Source organism: Lactuca serriola, chromosome 5 (assembly GCF_051521515.1).
Source record: "Lactuca serriola cultivar US96UC23 chromosome 5, Lser_US96UC23_V15, whole genome shotgun sequence".
Lineage (NCBI taxonomy): Eukaryota > Viridiplantae > Streptophyta > Magnoliopsida > Asterales > Asteraceae > Lactuca > Lactuca serriola.
The window spans coordinates 322,697,582-322,715,327 of NC_136412.1; positions in this window are offsets into that span (position 1 = coordinate 322,697,582).

Here is a 17,746-nt window from a genome sequence, read left to right on the forward strand (position 1 = left end):
TAACAACAGCAAAAAAAACATATCAAAAGGTTTAACGAAGAAAATAAAAAAAATACTCTTTCGAGAAATTAACAAATAAACATACCACATGTTAGAACCAAGTAACACAAACAACCAAGTTAGAATTATTTTTGTGCTTCAAGAATTTGAACATCAAATTCTCTTTGAGGCATTTCTACAAACACCTGGCGTGCAACATAGAAATCAAATTTTCTTTCAGGCCATTTCTACAACAAAGCTGCCAAATTCTCTTTGAGGTATTTCTACAAACATTCATCGATTGTTAATCAAACAAACACCTACGTAGTTCTACCAAATCAAACAAGAACAAAAAGAAAAGAAGGAGCCTTTACCTATTGATTGAATCATTGTTGCCCAGCTTCCTTCATCACCGATTCCACCCACCTGCCGATTGTCACCTCCCCATACGACTTACCGTCGCCTTACAACTCCTAATTTGCAACCACCCTTGTGTTTCAAGACGATCGGACCAGAAGAAGAATGGAGCCGAGGGGAGCAGCCCTGCGCTGCCGGCCCCCCTCCATCGCCTATGCTAGCGATCCACCAACACCACCGAACCCTTACTTATAGCCTCTTTTGATCACAATAGGCCAACGAACATGAAGTTGTGGAAGAAGAGTAGTTGAATAGAGGATCTAGAAGTTGTTGTCATGATGGCGGATAATAGGCTGACGGTGGTGCTCGGATGTAAGGATCGATTTCTGGTAGAAAGGAGGAATAGAGGTATCGATGATTTGAGGAAGTCGTCGTATTCTTTAAGGTTAGGGATGTTGGCTTTGTAGGGTTAAAATAATTAAGGGGAGATTAATTGAATTATTTTTTACCATAATTAGATATAGGAAGTTTACCATTATACCCTTTTTAAATTTATTAAATCATTTATTATTCTGGAATTTCATTGGTACATTTAGGCATACACTATTTGCTAGAAACATTTGAACGTAACTCTCTCTCTCTCTCTCTCTCTATATATATATATATATATATATATATATATATATATATATATATATATATATCAATATCATACATACTTATAAAGCTAACATTTTTTCTTGAATCTCATGCATTTGAAACCCCCATTTTTAACTTCCTCAAACCACATTCATTTGAAACTCCATTTTTTAACTAATGCAACTCAAAAGTTTTCTTAATTATGATTTAACACTCAAAAGTTTTATAACTTATATTATGTTTAATTAGCATTTAGTGAAAAGTTTATTATAAAAATGTCAATCTTTTGTGCCTTTTGTGTTATATAAAATCTTACATGTAAAAAGGCTTTGAAGATATTGTGACTCAAAAGTTTTCATATAGTTGAAGCATTCATGATCCAAATATGATGATTTGAAAAATGGGTAATATGATTTTTTCTTTCAACCAAAACAAATGAAGCTTTTCTATTCTTTATATTCAGTTTCTCATTTAATCTTTATATGTCATTTGTGTGTATTACTCAATCTTGAATGTGACTCTCCAAACATCAATGTTTTGCTTGGAATATCTTTCTGATTCTTCTTTTTCAAGAAAAATATTTTGATTGTTATAAATCTTGCATTTTTTCTTGAACCACATTCATTTGAAACTCCCATGCATTTTTTTCCTTTCACCACATTCATTTGAAACTCCTATGACTTTTCAATTTATTTCTAATAATTATTATAAGTTGGTTAATAAGGTTAAATAAATATCAAATCTAAAGTGTAATCATATACAAACTAAATTTCAATATTAAAAAATATATATTTTCTTCTACTTATAAAGTTTGTTTTTAACTTTTAACATGTTATACTTAATTTATTAGGTCTAATATGTTGTATGTAAACCATTATCATTTTAAAACTACAACTTTTGATCAATTTGTAAAAAATACTTAAATTGTTAATTTAAATATAACCTTAAAGGATCAACTTAAATATACAATTTAGTTCAACTTAAACAACCCAAAGAATATTTTGTTAATAGTTAAAAGTGATAAATTGTATTGTCTTTCTAATAATGATTATAAATTGGTTAATAAGGTTAAATAAGTATCAAACCTAAAGTGTAATAAAAAATAAATTAAATTTCAATATTAAAATAATATTTTTACTTCTACTTATAAAGTTATGTCTTTAACTTTTAACATATTATATTTAATTTATTAGATTTAATATGTTGTTGTACGTAAACCATTATCAATTTAAAGCTACAACTTTTGAACTGTATGGACAAAATATTTAAATTGTTAATTTAAATATAACATTAAATGATCAACTTCAATATAAATTTTAGTTCCATTTAAAAAAACCCAAAGAATATTTTGTGAATAGTGAAAAGTGATAAATGCTAAATACAAAAACTAAATTGTAATAATTCACTAAAATATTTCCTAAAGACATTTTTATAATCGATAAAAGTTTTTAAATAAGTTGCTTAAAATAACTTACAATAACAATAGTTAAAAATAACTCTATATAAAGGATTATATTGTTACCTTTAAAATCAACAAAAAAAAATTGTTTGATGTTTTAAATAATTACATTGATAGAAATTAAAACATTAAGCAAATAAATTTTAAAAAAGAATTAACAATAACAACTATAAATAATATTAAACCATATATTATATTTAATTTTATTCATGAGTAACCCGCAGGCAGAGGTCATTCAAAAGATTAAGATTATGCAGTTTTAATAGATGTATATATTATCATATAATTCAAAATAATCAATATACTATATCAACTTAGTATACGAATTATTATATCTAATTTAACGACATTATTGTTATATTTAAAAAAAACTTATATTTGTAATGATTTTAATTATATAGTTGCTTCTGCGCAACGCGCGAATCATACATACTTATAAAGCTAGCATTTTTTCTTGAATCTCATGCATTTGAAACACCCATTTTTAACTTCCTCAAACCACATTCATTTGAAACTCCATTTTTTAACTAATGCAACTCAAAAGTTTTCTTAATTATGATTTAACACTCAAAAGTTTTATAACTTATATTATGTTTAATTAGCATTTAGTGAAAAGTTTACTATAAAAATGTCAAACTTTTGTGTCTTTTGTGTTATATAAAATCTTACATGTAAGAAGGATTTGAAGATATTGTGATTCAAAAGTTTTCATATAGTTGAAGCATTCATGATCCAAATATGATGATTTGAAAAATGGGTAATATGATTTTTTCTTTCAACCAAAACAAATGAAGCTTTTCTATTCTTTATATCCAGTTTCTCATTTAATCTTTATATGTCATTTGTGTGTATTACTCAATATTGAATGTGACTCTCCAAAAATTAATGTTTTGCTTGGAATATCTTTCTAATTCTTATTTTTCAAGAAAAATATTTTGATTGCAGGTTAGTGAAGAATTGTCATCAATTTTCTATGGTTGAATGGTGTTAAATGAAGAAAGAAGATTCATAAAATGGATATAGGTTTTTTTTGTTTGAGCAAAGTTGACGAATGTTAGTTTTTTCTTTTGATTTAAATATATGTTTATGTAACATCTTTATTTATATATTCAACCACCCAATGCTCTTATTTATTTGATTGTAGTTTTTCTATTTTGATTATGTTTATTTTTTATTTTTTTTTGTTGGGTTATCCTACACAACATATTTAAAAGATAATATTTGAAAGATAACATAATTTTGAACATTTGATATGTAATTATGAAAGAATTATCATGATATGTCTTCATATGAAACTAATTTATTCATATTACTACGACAAGATTACATATGACATTTACGAATATATATATATATATATATATATATATATATATATATATATATATATATATATATATATGATTTGTTTAACATGTATACGCACCTATTTATGCTATAAATTTATAATTAAATATATTTATGTTTAATAATGGAATGGATTAAAATTATGCATCAAAACCAATAATAATAATAATAATAATAATAATAATAATAATAAAATATACATTTTCAAGTACCGCATTCATTTGAAACTCACGCTACAACTCAAGAGTTTTCTAATTTATGTATATTTATTAATTACAACTCAAGAGTTTTTAACTTATGATTATTAATTAGTAATCACTAATAACTTTTTATCTTCCTTTCTTTTATAAGGTTGTAAAGTTTTTCTCATTAAAAACATTAATGTATTTGAAGAGATTTGTGGTTTAAATATGAAGAGTTAATATAAATGTTATAATAGATGTTTTAGTGTTTTTATGTTATTAAAAGTTATAGTGTTTATTTTTCATATTTTTTATTATTCGTTGTATATATATCTTTTTTAATACAAATGTTATAATAGATGTTTTTCTATTTTTATGTTACTAAAAGTTGCAGTTCATATTTTTATTCATACGTTTCGTTACCCGTTATATTATCATTCATTTGATATATAATTTACACAATTTTAAACGGTTTATAAAATTTTCAAATAATTGTATATATCACAATAATGTTTATTTCAAACTAAATATACATTTTCAAGTAAAACTATAATGCTTAATAAAACTATAATGTTTAATAAAACTAATATGTTAACTATATATTTGCTTTACTACTAACATTTTACTTCAAAGTAGAAATATTAAATAATAATTTGGTAAAAGTTATTATTTTAACTATAAATTTTATTCTCGCGCAACGCGCGGGGATTCGCCGAGTATCTTATAAACCTAACATTTTTACTTTCACCACATTCATTTGAAACTCTCATGCATTTTTTCTTTCACCACATTCATTTGAAACTCCTATGACTTTTCAATTTCTTCATAATAATTGTTATAAGTTGGTTAATAAGCTTAAATAAATATTATACATAAAGTGTAATCATATACAAACTAAATTTCAATATTAAAAGAATATATATTTACTTATACTTATAAAGTTATGTTTTTTAACTTTTAACATATTATACTTAATTTATTAATTTTAATATATTGTTGGGTGTAAACCATTATCATTTTAAAGCTACAACTTTTGAACAATTTATATAAAATACTTAAATTATAAATTTAAATATCACATTACAGGATCAACTTAAATATAAAATTTAGTTTAACTTAAATAACCCAAATAATATTTTGTAAATAGTTAAAAGTGATAAATTGTAGTGTCTTTCTAATAATGATTATAAGTTGGTTAATAAAGTTAAATAAATATCAAACCTAAAGTGTAATCATAAATAAACTAAATTTCACTATTAAAATAACATCTTTACTTCTACTTATAAAGTTATGTCTTTAATTTTTAACAAATTATACTTAATTTATTAGGTTAAGATGTTGTTGTATGTAAATCATTATCAATTTAAAACAACAGCTTTTGAGCAGTTTGGACAAATTACTTAAATTGTTAATTTAAATATAACATTACAGTGTCAACTTAAATATAAATTTCAATTCCACTTAAAAAATGCAATGAATATTTTGTGAATAGTTAAAAGTGATAAATTGTAGTGCTAAATGCAAAAACTGAATTATAATCTCAATTTAACCAAAATATTTCTTAAAAATATTTGTATAATCATTAAAAGTTTTCAAATACGTAGTTTAAAATAACTTATAATAACAATAGTTAAATATAACTCTATATAAATGATTATATTGTTACCTTTAAAATCAAAAAACAATGTTTGATGTTTTAAATAATTATAATGATAGACATTAAAACGTTAAACAAATAAATTTTATAAAATTAATTAACAATAAAAACAACTATAAATAACATTAAATCATATATTATATTTAATTATATTCATGAGTAACTATGTAACGTCCCGATTCTCAGGTATTAATAATATCGAATCCTTTGAGTTTTTAGATCTACTCGACGAGTTTGTCTCCCTACTCGTCGAGTAGTAGTGGGTTGGTCTGTGAAGTTTTATGACCTACTTGCCGAGTCCAAGAGGGGACTCGACGAGTAGGAGCTGGCAGATGAAACCTTAAATCTCGGGGTTGAGCACCCTATTTAAGGAATCATAAGCCTCCTTTGGCTTCTTTACAATCCTGTGAGAGTCTAAGAAAACCCTAATCCGTGTGGTACTTCTTCCTTGTATGTTTTAAGCCTCGGTGAGTGGATCTTTGAGGATAAGAGCTTGGAGGGCAAGAGGCTAGGAGCAAGGAATCAGAAGTCTACCTCATATTAGCATTATTGAAGGTATTAAGTCGCCACCTTCACTTCATTTTCCTTCTAGACCTCTATTGGTTGAGATTTAGGGTTTTTATGGCTTGATTGAGAGGTTTATGTGGGATATGAACTAGATCTGAAGTTGTAACTTCAGATCTGGACCCTCCTTGAATGAATCCTTCCTTGAGTGTGAAACCCCATTGTGAGTTTAGATTTGACATTAAGAGCCTTTTAGCCATGCATGCACGTAAAGTTTGCAACTTTACGTGAAAAGTAGGCCTTAGAAGCTTGGATCTGTAATTTGGAGCCACTGCATGGCTTAAAAGAGTCTGTATGGCTTAAGGACTGTAGGGACTCGACGAGTCATATGAAGATAGGCCTGGACCCGACGAGTTGGATGAACAACTCGGCGAGTCCGATGAAGATTGTCGTAGACTCGACGAGTTGAAGGAACAACTCGGCGAGTCGGTTAAGGTTTTCCCCAGTTGATTATGCATGTGATCTTGTCGATTCACAAGAGGGGAAAACTCGACTGGTGGCCTTAGAATTTCAATCAAACCTTAGGAACTCGACGAGCCACCCCGAGGACTCGGCGAGTGGGTTATATCCCGAGAAACTTGGAGAGTCACTAGTTGTACTCGGCGAGTTAGGGTCAACATGGACTGTTAACTTGACCTTGACTGAAGTTGGCCAGGGTTGACTTTGGGGAGGGGGTAATGACTAGTTACGGTATGACACGTTTAGGCAGTTGAGTTGGAGCAGCACGTGGGGCATATTTGGTCGCAGAGTGTTAGTTCAACATTCGTTTCAGGTGAGTCTTCTCACCATACCTATGGGTCTAAGACACCAAGGTCGGCCCATTATGTGAACATATTATGTGTGTGTCATTCTTTTATTAATTGATATGTTATGTGATATTATATTGACATGAAAGACCCTAGGAGGAGCCCGTGGCTTTGGATATAAGACCATGTGGGGTAGCCCATGGCATTGGATATAAGACCATGTGGGGTAGCCTATGGCAGTCCTAGGTAAAGACCATGTGGGGTAGCCCATGGAATTCTTGCTGAATCGTATTACATGGTTTCTGTGGTATGTTTATAGCTTTATCTACAGGATATGTGTATGTGATTGTGTGTGGTATGCTCTGGGAAACTCACTATGCATTTCGATTACAGGTTGTTGATTTGTTTCAGGTACTTCTGAGCCCAAGTGCAAGGGCAAGGTGTGATGACGTGGCGTGTACTCTATCTCTCTTTTTAGTATGTTTGGGACCCTCTGATGTTTTCAAAAAGAAAAACAATGATGTAATAAATGTGATTTGGAAAACAAATGTTTTGGGAATCTATGGTTTATGAGGTTGGTTTGATTAATTGAAAATGAAAAATTCCTTTGTAAAAATTGGGTCGTTACAAACTCACAGGTAGAAGTCATTCAAACGGTTGAGATTATGCAGTTATAATAGATCTATATATTATCATATAATTCAAAATAATCAATATATTATCAATTTAGTATACAATTTCTTATATCAAATTTAACAACAACGTTATTGTTATATTTAAACAAACATATATTTGTAAAGATTTTAACCATATAGGTGTTTATGCGCAACGCGCGCCCTTCACCTAGTATAATGTAATTGTATATAGCTTTAAAAGGCCGACCCACAAAGAGTTCCATGTGTGCTCATGACAAGGCCCACTAAATCATAGGGCCCAAAAAAATTTCCGCATATATATTAGACTAGGTTGAGTATAGACCCAAATATAAATTAGGTTAATAATATTAGACTTAATGTTCTTGTCTACATTTCTTTTGCCTCAAGAGTCAACACGCGCAAATCATTCATTAGTCATTATATGGAGCGGGAAATTAGACAAAATTTAGGGAAAAGAAAAAACTCTTCGATTCTCATTATGGATACTACGGGAAAGCAAACCCTTGATCTCACCTTAAGGCAATCATGCCATAAGGATCCTCTTGTGTATTCCCACACTACCATACATGATGTAAAAAACCGCAACTATTTAGCCCTGTGTTGGGTCTACACCCCAACTATGAAGATTACATGTTTGCTTTGTCTTTCCTTCGAGCACAACAATTTGAAAGAACATAACTCTATCATAGATAGCGACATTCCAATCCATCTGTCAACCACTAAGCTTCCAGCTGCAATCCTCGAGCCGATTATAACAATCGTTTCCTTCTTGAGTCCTGCGAATCAACTGCCATGGCCTCGAGCAAGGCCCTCGAGACCTCAAAACCAACTTACTTACCTAGGTATGCACCATTCAAACCCAAACTGACATGAACACTAAGGATCAATCAATCACCATACTCATTCTAATGCCTGAACAACCATAACCAAAGACCGATATATTTGGAAAAAACTGTCATAAATCATGGTATCAAATCGTGTTATCTTCCCCGGTAATCATCTCAGCAGTCCCCCCTTACAGTCTACAAAGTTGTAGTTCGCTCCTCAAACTTGGCAACTAGCCCGCCAATGATCCGATCCACGATACCAAAGAATTCTTCTTGCAATATCTATAAAACCTCAATGGTAATCATTTCCTACATATAATCAACAATCAACCGCGGCCTATCCTGGCCCTTAAGTCCAAACCCTGAATCAGATCCCCTCGTGAGCTCCATACTAGATCGAATAAAAAAATGCGTCGGAATGCCATAGTACACATTACATCAACCATATTACAAGACTACCCTCGGGGTTTGTGACTTCCTTGTAACACGTACGGGTCCTGTGCTTTCAGTAGTACGGGACCATACTACCTTCCACACCTACCTGTATTTGTCTCAAGGATCATCCCAACCACCCAAAACAAATACAACAATTAGGATACGCATACATCCTATCCTCACTCTCTTGGGAGTGGATAAACGTTCCTCATATGGCTATCTGCTCACACATAGACTCATCCATGAAACTTCCACCAACCCTATAGCACTTGTGTATGATAATCATACATAACATTGGATCCTATAGACAGTCGAATACTTTATTCTATCATAAGCCCACAACCAAACGAGGAACAGGAAATAAGGTTAAACCAAACATTCTCAGGCTATAAAATCTTAGTTATGTACAATTATGATGCATATACTAAGCAACTACAATAATGATGTCAATTTTATACAAGAAGTAACCCTAAACTATTAGGCATCATATATCAGGAAATTCTATCATGCAGTTCCTGAAGATCCCTAGCCTATGACTAGCATGTTTTTCTATCATAAACATCATATCAAATAAGAGTGTGGTAACTTAGGGTATACTTTATGGCTTCGGCCGATTGTACACATCACATCCTTCCTTAGTTACTTTTGAAAACCATTTAAAAACTTTTGCAGTTCCTAAGTTTGAGTCTGGATTCACATGAATGCTCCTCCAATTCTCTCAAACTAAGGCTTTGATACCAACTTGTAACATCCTAAAAATCATAGAAATTTAAAATTTCCGAAAATAACCATTAACCATCATTGTTTACAAAAGGAACCATTGTTTCAAAAGTAAAGTCATATCAAAGTGTCCCAAAAACCAATATCATGAAAATAGGAAGATGTGCACGATCAGGCATTTATTTTCCCATGATCCTTAGAAGTACCTGAAACAATAAACTAAATCTATAAGCCAAAGCTTAGTGAGTTCCCCAAAATACCATCACACAACATAACAAACAAAACATGCAAATACGAGCCTTCATCCTGATTAGACCGCCTCACATGGACTACATCCTATATGGACTACTTTACGAGCCTTCGGCTTGACTGGACCGCCTCGCAGGGCCTACGGCCTATCCGGACCGCCTCGGGTATCTTGGCCTTCAGCACAAAGCAAGACTGCCTCAACCCAACCACAATATGTCAATATATGTAACGGGCAAACATAAATACAAAACCAGAAAATACATATAACCATACAAATCTACTAATCAGCCATATAATAACATATCACTATCCTATAACCAAGATACATAATCTAGTGGGTCGACATTGGTTACTTCGACTCACGAGTACAGTGAGGAAAACTCACCTGAATCGAAGAACCTTAAAAGAATGTGATATGCTCCCTTCTGCACTGCTTGCTCCCGCGAATCCCTAACACCAAAACTAGATAAAATCTTAAGAAAAAAGCCCAAAATTCTCAAGTTTGAACCAAGGTCATACTTGGTCAAAAAGTAAACTGCCAACGAAATTCAACAAAAGTCAAAGTCCAAGGTAGTTGAGTACGCCCAGCGTACTCAACGTGTGCCCAACGTACGCAGCCTGATCTCACTCATTCATTAAGCACTTAATCCCTTAAGGACTTTTCACCTAAACTTATATATAGCCTTAAAACATTGTCTTAATTCATAAAGTTTCCACCTTTATGACTTTCCATGGCTAAGGAAGGTCTAAAAGCTAAAACTCTAACTTATCAATCCATTAAGACATCACAACTCTTGCATGGAAGGGATAGAAGGACCAATATCACATTTTTATGGTTCCTAATAGATCTATAATAGATAAAGTTTCCAACTTTATCCATTATAATGGTCCCAACAAACAAGATATAGTCTTTAGTTCTCAAAGGGACCAAAAGTGCATATTTTTCAACTTAATCCATTAAATCCAAGTCTCCAACCTTCAGATATGAATCGATATGATGTTTGGATGGATAAAGTTTCCAACTTTATCCATAACAAGGTCACAAACTTTCAAGATCTAAAATTTATGCACTTAAAGTGACCAAAAGCTCATAACACCCAAAACTAGCTAGATCTAAGAATTTCATCATCAAGATTCAAAATTCATGCCTCCAGAAGAAAGATCAAGGTAAACAAGGTCTAAATCTACAAGCTCCAATGCATCCAATGCTTCTTCAATGAGTTCCTTATTCTCCAATGTGCACCAAGAACACTCACAAAGCACTGAAAAACACCTTCGTTTTCTCACAAGGATCAAACTAGGTTCAAGGTTTCAACCGAGGGTGTTGGAGAGGTGGGGGCTGAGAATATAATAGGTTTGGGGAAGTTAAGCAACTTAAATAGGGATCAAACCATGAAAATAGGGTTTGGGCACTGGTACGTATTTATCATTACACTATGAGATTAAGGAGATATAAATCACTAGTGATATTGAATGTGAGTTTTGTTTATGCTTATGTTTCTGTATTGACGATGAGATCCCAAATGTTTTAAAATGAATAAAAAATACTTTTCTTTGGAAATGATTTGATAACGTATTTATCATGTTTTACTGGGAACAAATTCCGCAACATTTTTATTTAAAGAAGTACTCTGACTTTTATAAAGCATAAACAAAATCGGTCTTTTCTGACCGTGAAAATGGGGATGTCACAGTTGGTATCAGAGCATTAGATTAAGCGAACTAGGAATTTGTAGGATTTCTAGACTTAAACTTAGAATGCTAAGCGATGATTGTGAGGTATGAGCACTAGCTTATTTTAAGAATTGTGCCTAAAATGCTTTTATGTGCTAAATGCTTTGTGCCTGATATGTTGTTATTTGTTCGGATCTATGGTCTATTATCGACCGGATCTGGAAACCTTATGTGTTTAGGATTCTAAACATACGAATACGATATTAGAACTAACATGTAAATGTTTCAGAGGGATAAGGATGATTTAAACGTCTATCTTGAATAAAGATCTAAATCCACCCTATTCGGTGTAAAGATCAAAATGGCAAGAACCTGCAGTGGACCCAGGAATGCAAATGGAAACAGAAACCAACCTCTAATGATTGAGCAAATACCGGTTAAGGTAGATGCTCCCGAGCCAATCACGATGGCCGGAGTGCAAGCAATGATCCAGATGATGTTGGATCGTCAAATGGAGGAAACCAGACGTTTGCCCCAACATAATCGAGAGGAAGCTACCATACCGATCGAACAACCCGAGTTGAACGAAGGGCAGTCTAAGGAGGGGAACTACAGTGGGACCGTTGGTCAAATCAACCCACCAATAGTTCGACAAAATAACCAGGATGACGGAGTCGAGAGGAATGGATGCAAGTACAAGGATTTTCTGACTTGCAAGCCATCTAATTTCACTAGAAAGGAAGATCCAATTGGAGTCATGGATTAGATCTTGGAGATAGAGTTAGCTTTCATGACGTGTGGTTGCAGAGGTAAGTTACATACCACTTTTGCAGTACGTCAATTCGAGGAGGTGCTGTGTGCTGGTGGAATACCCTGGGGAAGACTCTGAGCCCTAATGAGCCCCTGCAACTGACATGAGCAGAGTTTTTGGTGCAGTTCAAACGCAAGTACTACTCAGCCCAAAACTTGCTCGAGCTAGAGAACCAATTCCTAACCTTGAAGAAAGGAATCATGTCGATTAATGAGTACACCAACAACTTCATAGAGAAGATGGAGTTCACCTTGCGTCTTGTTCCGGATGAGCTGACGAAAATTGACAAGTATGCAAAGGGACTTCCATGGGAGTATGCGGTGCCAGTGCGTCAGGCACCTACTCTGGAGGCAGCTATCTGGGCTGCTAAGTCTATGGGGGATATGATTAAGGGAAGAGCTGCCAATAAGGTTGAGGTTGGCGAGAAGAGGAAAATTGGGGTTCTACAAATCCCAACAATAAGAAGATCAAGTCTAGTTCAAAGGAGTTTAGTGGAGGAGGAAACAAATCAAAATGGTGCGAGAAGTGCAGGAAGAAGCACTTAGGGAAATGTAGCGAGGAAGTGACTTGCTACAAGTGTGGGAAGACCGGACATTACGTCAACGAGTGCACCGCCAACAAAAGGATGTGTTATGAATGTCGTGAAGAAGGGCACGTTGCTAAGGATTGCCCGAAGAAGAAAGAGGTGGCAAGACCAAACATTCCACCGAAAGCGAAGGCAATAGCGTTCCATATGATCCTTGACGAAGCCAATGGCAATGAAAGGGATCAGGAATGAGGATCTATGAAGTAGTTGTGCAGATAGTACCACATGGTATAGCCTATTAGAGGCGTAGTATAGGTTGAACTTGAGCACCTATGTAATCGCTTCAAGGAATAATATAAAACCTTTGTTTTGTTATCTGATGTGTCAAGTTGTTATGTGATTTTCTTATATGGTGACTTAGGTGAACTACGAGACAATACTTGGGATGAGTATGAGTAGGTGTGAAAAGTAGTAGAGGCCTATACTACCGGAAGCACATGACTCACGCTTGGATCAAGGAAAGTCACAAGGTTACCATCGTTTCGGTAATGACTAAGAGGATGATTCCGTTTTATTAAAATATGTCGTTACCATCATTTTGGTAATGACTAAGAGGATGATTGTTATTCCGACCCTAGTGGTCATATCGAATTGAGTCCGACTACGATGAGTATGTTACGTGGTTCAGAGAACCAAGTTTGATGTAGCATCTGACTTAAGCCGGAAGATTGAAATAAAAGATAATCAAAGCGATCGGTAGAGGTATCGTGATAGTTGCTTGTAGCTAGAAATGATACCTTTTAAGATGTGATTAGAACATGAAGAAATGTATAGTCTATTCTGGAAGACTCTAAGAGACCTGAGTCTAAGCATGGGAACATACGAGGATAGGTCATTAGAATATGACACATTGGTCCATTGTAGTAATAAAATAACTTATCTTAAGTTTGTTAAGAAGAAGAAGTAGTCTCCAGTAAGGATCGAGATTGTGACTTGAAGGTCATAATTTGGAGTCTAACGCGAGATAGGGAGCAAACGCAAGATCGAGCACCACCTGCAGTCAGGAAGTCTTAGAGTTAGATACCCGTTTGAAGAAACATCAAAGTTACGGTTATTACTTAGGATAAAGAGATAACGTATGGAATCATTATACAACCCCTATTTCGTTGATGATTCCGGGACGTAATCATCCTAAGGGGGAGATAATTGTAACGCCCGCAGATCCGGACTAGTCAATTTAGAGACAGTGAGCGTCAAAAATAAGTTTTTGATGAAAGATTATTTAGAAGGATTAATCTTAACCAAGATGCATTATATGTTACAAGGGTTCCGTACATATAAAGAACGTCGAAATCTGAGTTATAACGAAGAAGTTATGGCCCGTCGAAGTTTTACGGCAAAACCGACACGACACCGGGAGACGTAAATAGTGAATTTACGATAGAGCGAAATTTTAGCCTTATCGATCTAAACGAAAGTCGTAGAATATGTTAAACCAAGAGCATCCATAAAAAGAACACCCAAATATGACTTCGTATGAGGAAAATATGATTTTTCGAAGTTTTGGCTTAGCAGTGTACAACCTGAAGTTCGAATATTAGGCCGAACGGTTTTTATCCGACACAACCTAAACGAGAATCGAATATCTTGTTAATAGTAGTGTAACAATAAAAAGTCAGACGAAAATGGATGTCGGATGAAGAAGTTATGAATTTTTAACGGACCAATCCTGTCCCATCCTGTTAAAAATATAAATTTAAAATAAAGTCAAAATTAGCCGACGGAGTCTAAACGAAAGTTGTAGAGTACATTCTCACCTACGCGTGAATATAAAGAACGTCGAAAACGAAGCTCGTATGCAAAAGTTACGAATTTTAGAAGACGAGTGTGCAATTTGCGAAACCTGATGCGAACTAGATGACGTGGCAGCATCTGGGCCGTCGCTTGCTGATCACGGCTCAGCCTTTGGATTCGGAGACCTGCCTCGCAAACGTAGCGCGTACAAGTAGAACGCCCAGTGTCCGAAGAACGCCTCGTGTCGGAAGGGAACGTTGTGCGTACTTCGTATCCTTCATGCGGTCCGAGAACAAGCCACGTCGCCCCAACAGCCACTTGACACCTGTTGTATGATCTTCGGAGAACGACCCGCGTAAGCAGTTGAACGCTACGCATAATGCGAAGGCTCGCCTATAAAAGGAGACCGAGGGCTGCCTCCATTTTCACACCAAATCCTTATACTTTCTCTCACAATCTCCCTAACCCCCCTCCCCCTCTAAGCCGAGGTAAACCCCCTAGCACCCGAAGCAAGCCCTAAGGATCCCGGAGTCCCGAGAAAAAGGGTATTTCGGTTTAGAAACGCCGCTCCAAGCAAAGCCCGGTTTTCTATAAAACCCGCTGTAAGTGAGCAACGCATATGCTATTTTTTATATATCTTTTATTTAATTATAGTAACGTTATTAGGAACTTATAATAAGTACTTGGGCTATTATTTTGAGTTATATGAGTATTCTTTAACGCTTATATAATAGTAATAATAGCCACACTGTTAATTAGTCTCGGTGAGTATTAGACTAAACTCTAGTGGTAATGATACTAGGTTTTGTCCCAGGAAAATTGTGTTTAGAGTAACGAAGTGTTGTTCGAGTGCCGAGTCACCACCTTCTCAGGTGAGTGCATAGTCCCTTTCATCTTACACATAGATATGAAGTATTTATTATATAATTTACGTGTTGTGTGTGCATATTGTCTGATACTTGTTGTCTATGTTTGATGAGCAATTTTTATACATGTTTTAAATGTTTTAAACTATATATGTATTTTATATCTACAAAATGTGTTGGGTAAAACATGGGTAGATGTAATAGTTGCTGTGTGACCAAATAAAACAATGAGAGGCCTCAATATAGATGTTATTGATGATCCAGTCATCTAGCGGAGTATAGATGACGACCACAGACTATTCTAGACAGTTCAGTGGAACACTAGCAGGCTCGCAACCTGTAGGTGTTTATTTGAACTGTGTGCTCACCAACAGTATTCCATACCCCACATGGTTGCGTTATTTGACATGAATTGCTGAGGAACCCCTGAAGCATGTGTTGTCACCCCGATGGAAGTCCTTAGACTAGTTCCTTGTGTTAGATGTTTTAGGGACGTAAAGTGAGGATAACGGGAACGGGTAATCGGGTTTGTTTGGTTTGATAAAGTTAATAAACTTATTTATTGTGGGTTGAAAACCTTATGTACTCACCAGGTTTCCCAACCTGACCCACTCAGTTTATTTATATAACAGATGTTAATATGAAGTCACATTACACTGAGAGATTAAGGAGAAATAAATCACTAGTGATAATGAATGTAAGTTTTGTTTATACTTATGTTTCTGTATTGAAAATGACATCTCAAATTTTTTAAAATGAATAAAAAATACTTTTCTTCGGAAATGCTTTGATAACGCATTTATCATGTTTTACTGGGAACAAATTCTGCAACATTTTTATTAAAAGAGGTACTCTGGCTTTTATAAAGCATAAACAAAATCGGTCTTTTCTGGCCGTGAAAATGGGGATGTCACACTAATCCTAGACAAAATCATTGGGAAGCTACTATAAGAGTGCTAACTAATGGGATTTGAGCAATACATCATTCGTATGGTGTACATGCAAACCCTAATAGCTTTTGGATCTAGTTTATCTAATGAACAAGAAATTGAGTATCCAAAGCTATAAACCCTAGATCTAACATATTATAAACTGAATTAGGGTTTAGAGAAATACCTTTGATTGTTATGTAGTAATAACAATCAATTTCTTGCTTTGATTGGCTTCAGAAAGCTTAGTGCCTCAAGTGTTGCACCTCTAATGGAGTCACAAACACCATAAGCAATAAGGATGAAGAGGGAGGAGAGACGAGGCACCAAAAATGGCTGGAAACCCTAAATGAAGTATTCACCACGTTTTTGGGGCCATAAGGGTTCCTTATATATGCTGGCTATTAGGGTTTACAATTAGGAAACCCTAATATGGCTGCTTAAGCCCTAAGCAGCCCATGGACCCCTTTAGAATATCCCTTGGACGAATTCCTAACGGGCTTCCCATAGAATTCGTCCAACCTATTATTCTTAGGTGATCCATAGCCCAATTGCAATTATCTTATAATTACAATTCCAGCCCCCTTAAGTTTAATTAATCTCTTTTAGCCACAAAATTAATTCTTAATTAATTATTGACTAATATTAATTAAACAATATGATTTCTCCTTTAATATATTATTCTCATAATATATTAATAAATCATAATTAATCTTCTCTCTCCATAATTCATCCTATCAAGTTGCTTAGGTAAAGGCAACCCAAAAGGACCATGCACCATCGGGTCAAGTACATACCAAAATAGTTATGGACTTAGACACTAATCCAACAGTCTCCCACTTGGATAAGTCTAATAACTATTCTGCGTATGACTTCAGATCCTGATCCGCAATCGTAGCTTTCAAAAGCTGCTGTCAACTCTGATCTTTTCAGAAGCGTGTCCTTTGGATAAGGGATCATATATTCCTCCATTCTAGATATCATATAGACGTGAGACATGGATTGAAATCATTCTCTCAGTCTATGTGTTGTTTCCCGATTTCCGATTTATGACGACTGACAACAGACTACAATTGAACACATCAAATTAGTCCCGGCTTGGCCAAGTGCTTAGGTGTCATCACTAAATCATCGAGGGGCCCACATATATCGCTTTTATCCCACTTTGGGTAAAAGGAACGGATAAACTTCGACTCAATGCTCGCTTGTACTCACTCACCGAATCACACACAACAATACGATTTATAACACCAAGTTACCGATGCGTTTATATATTATCAATGTGTAACCGACTCGCAAGATACAACTCACACATCTTGGTTTCAATAA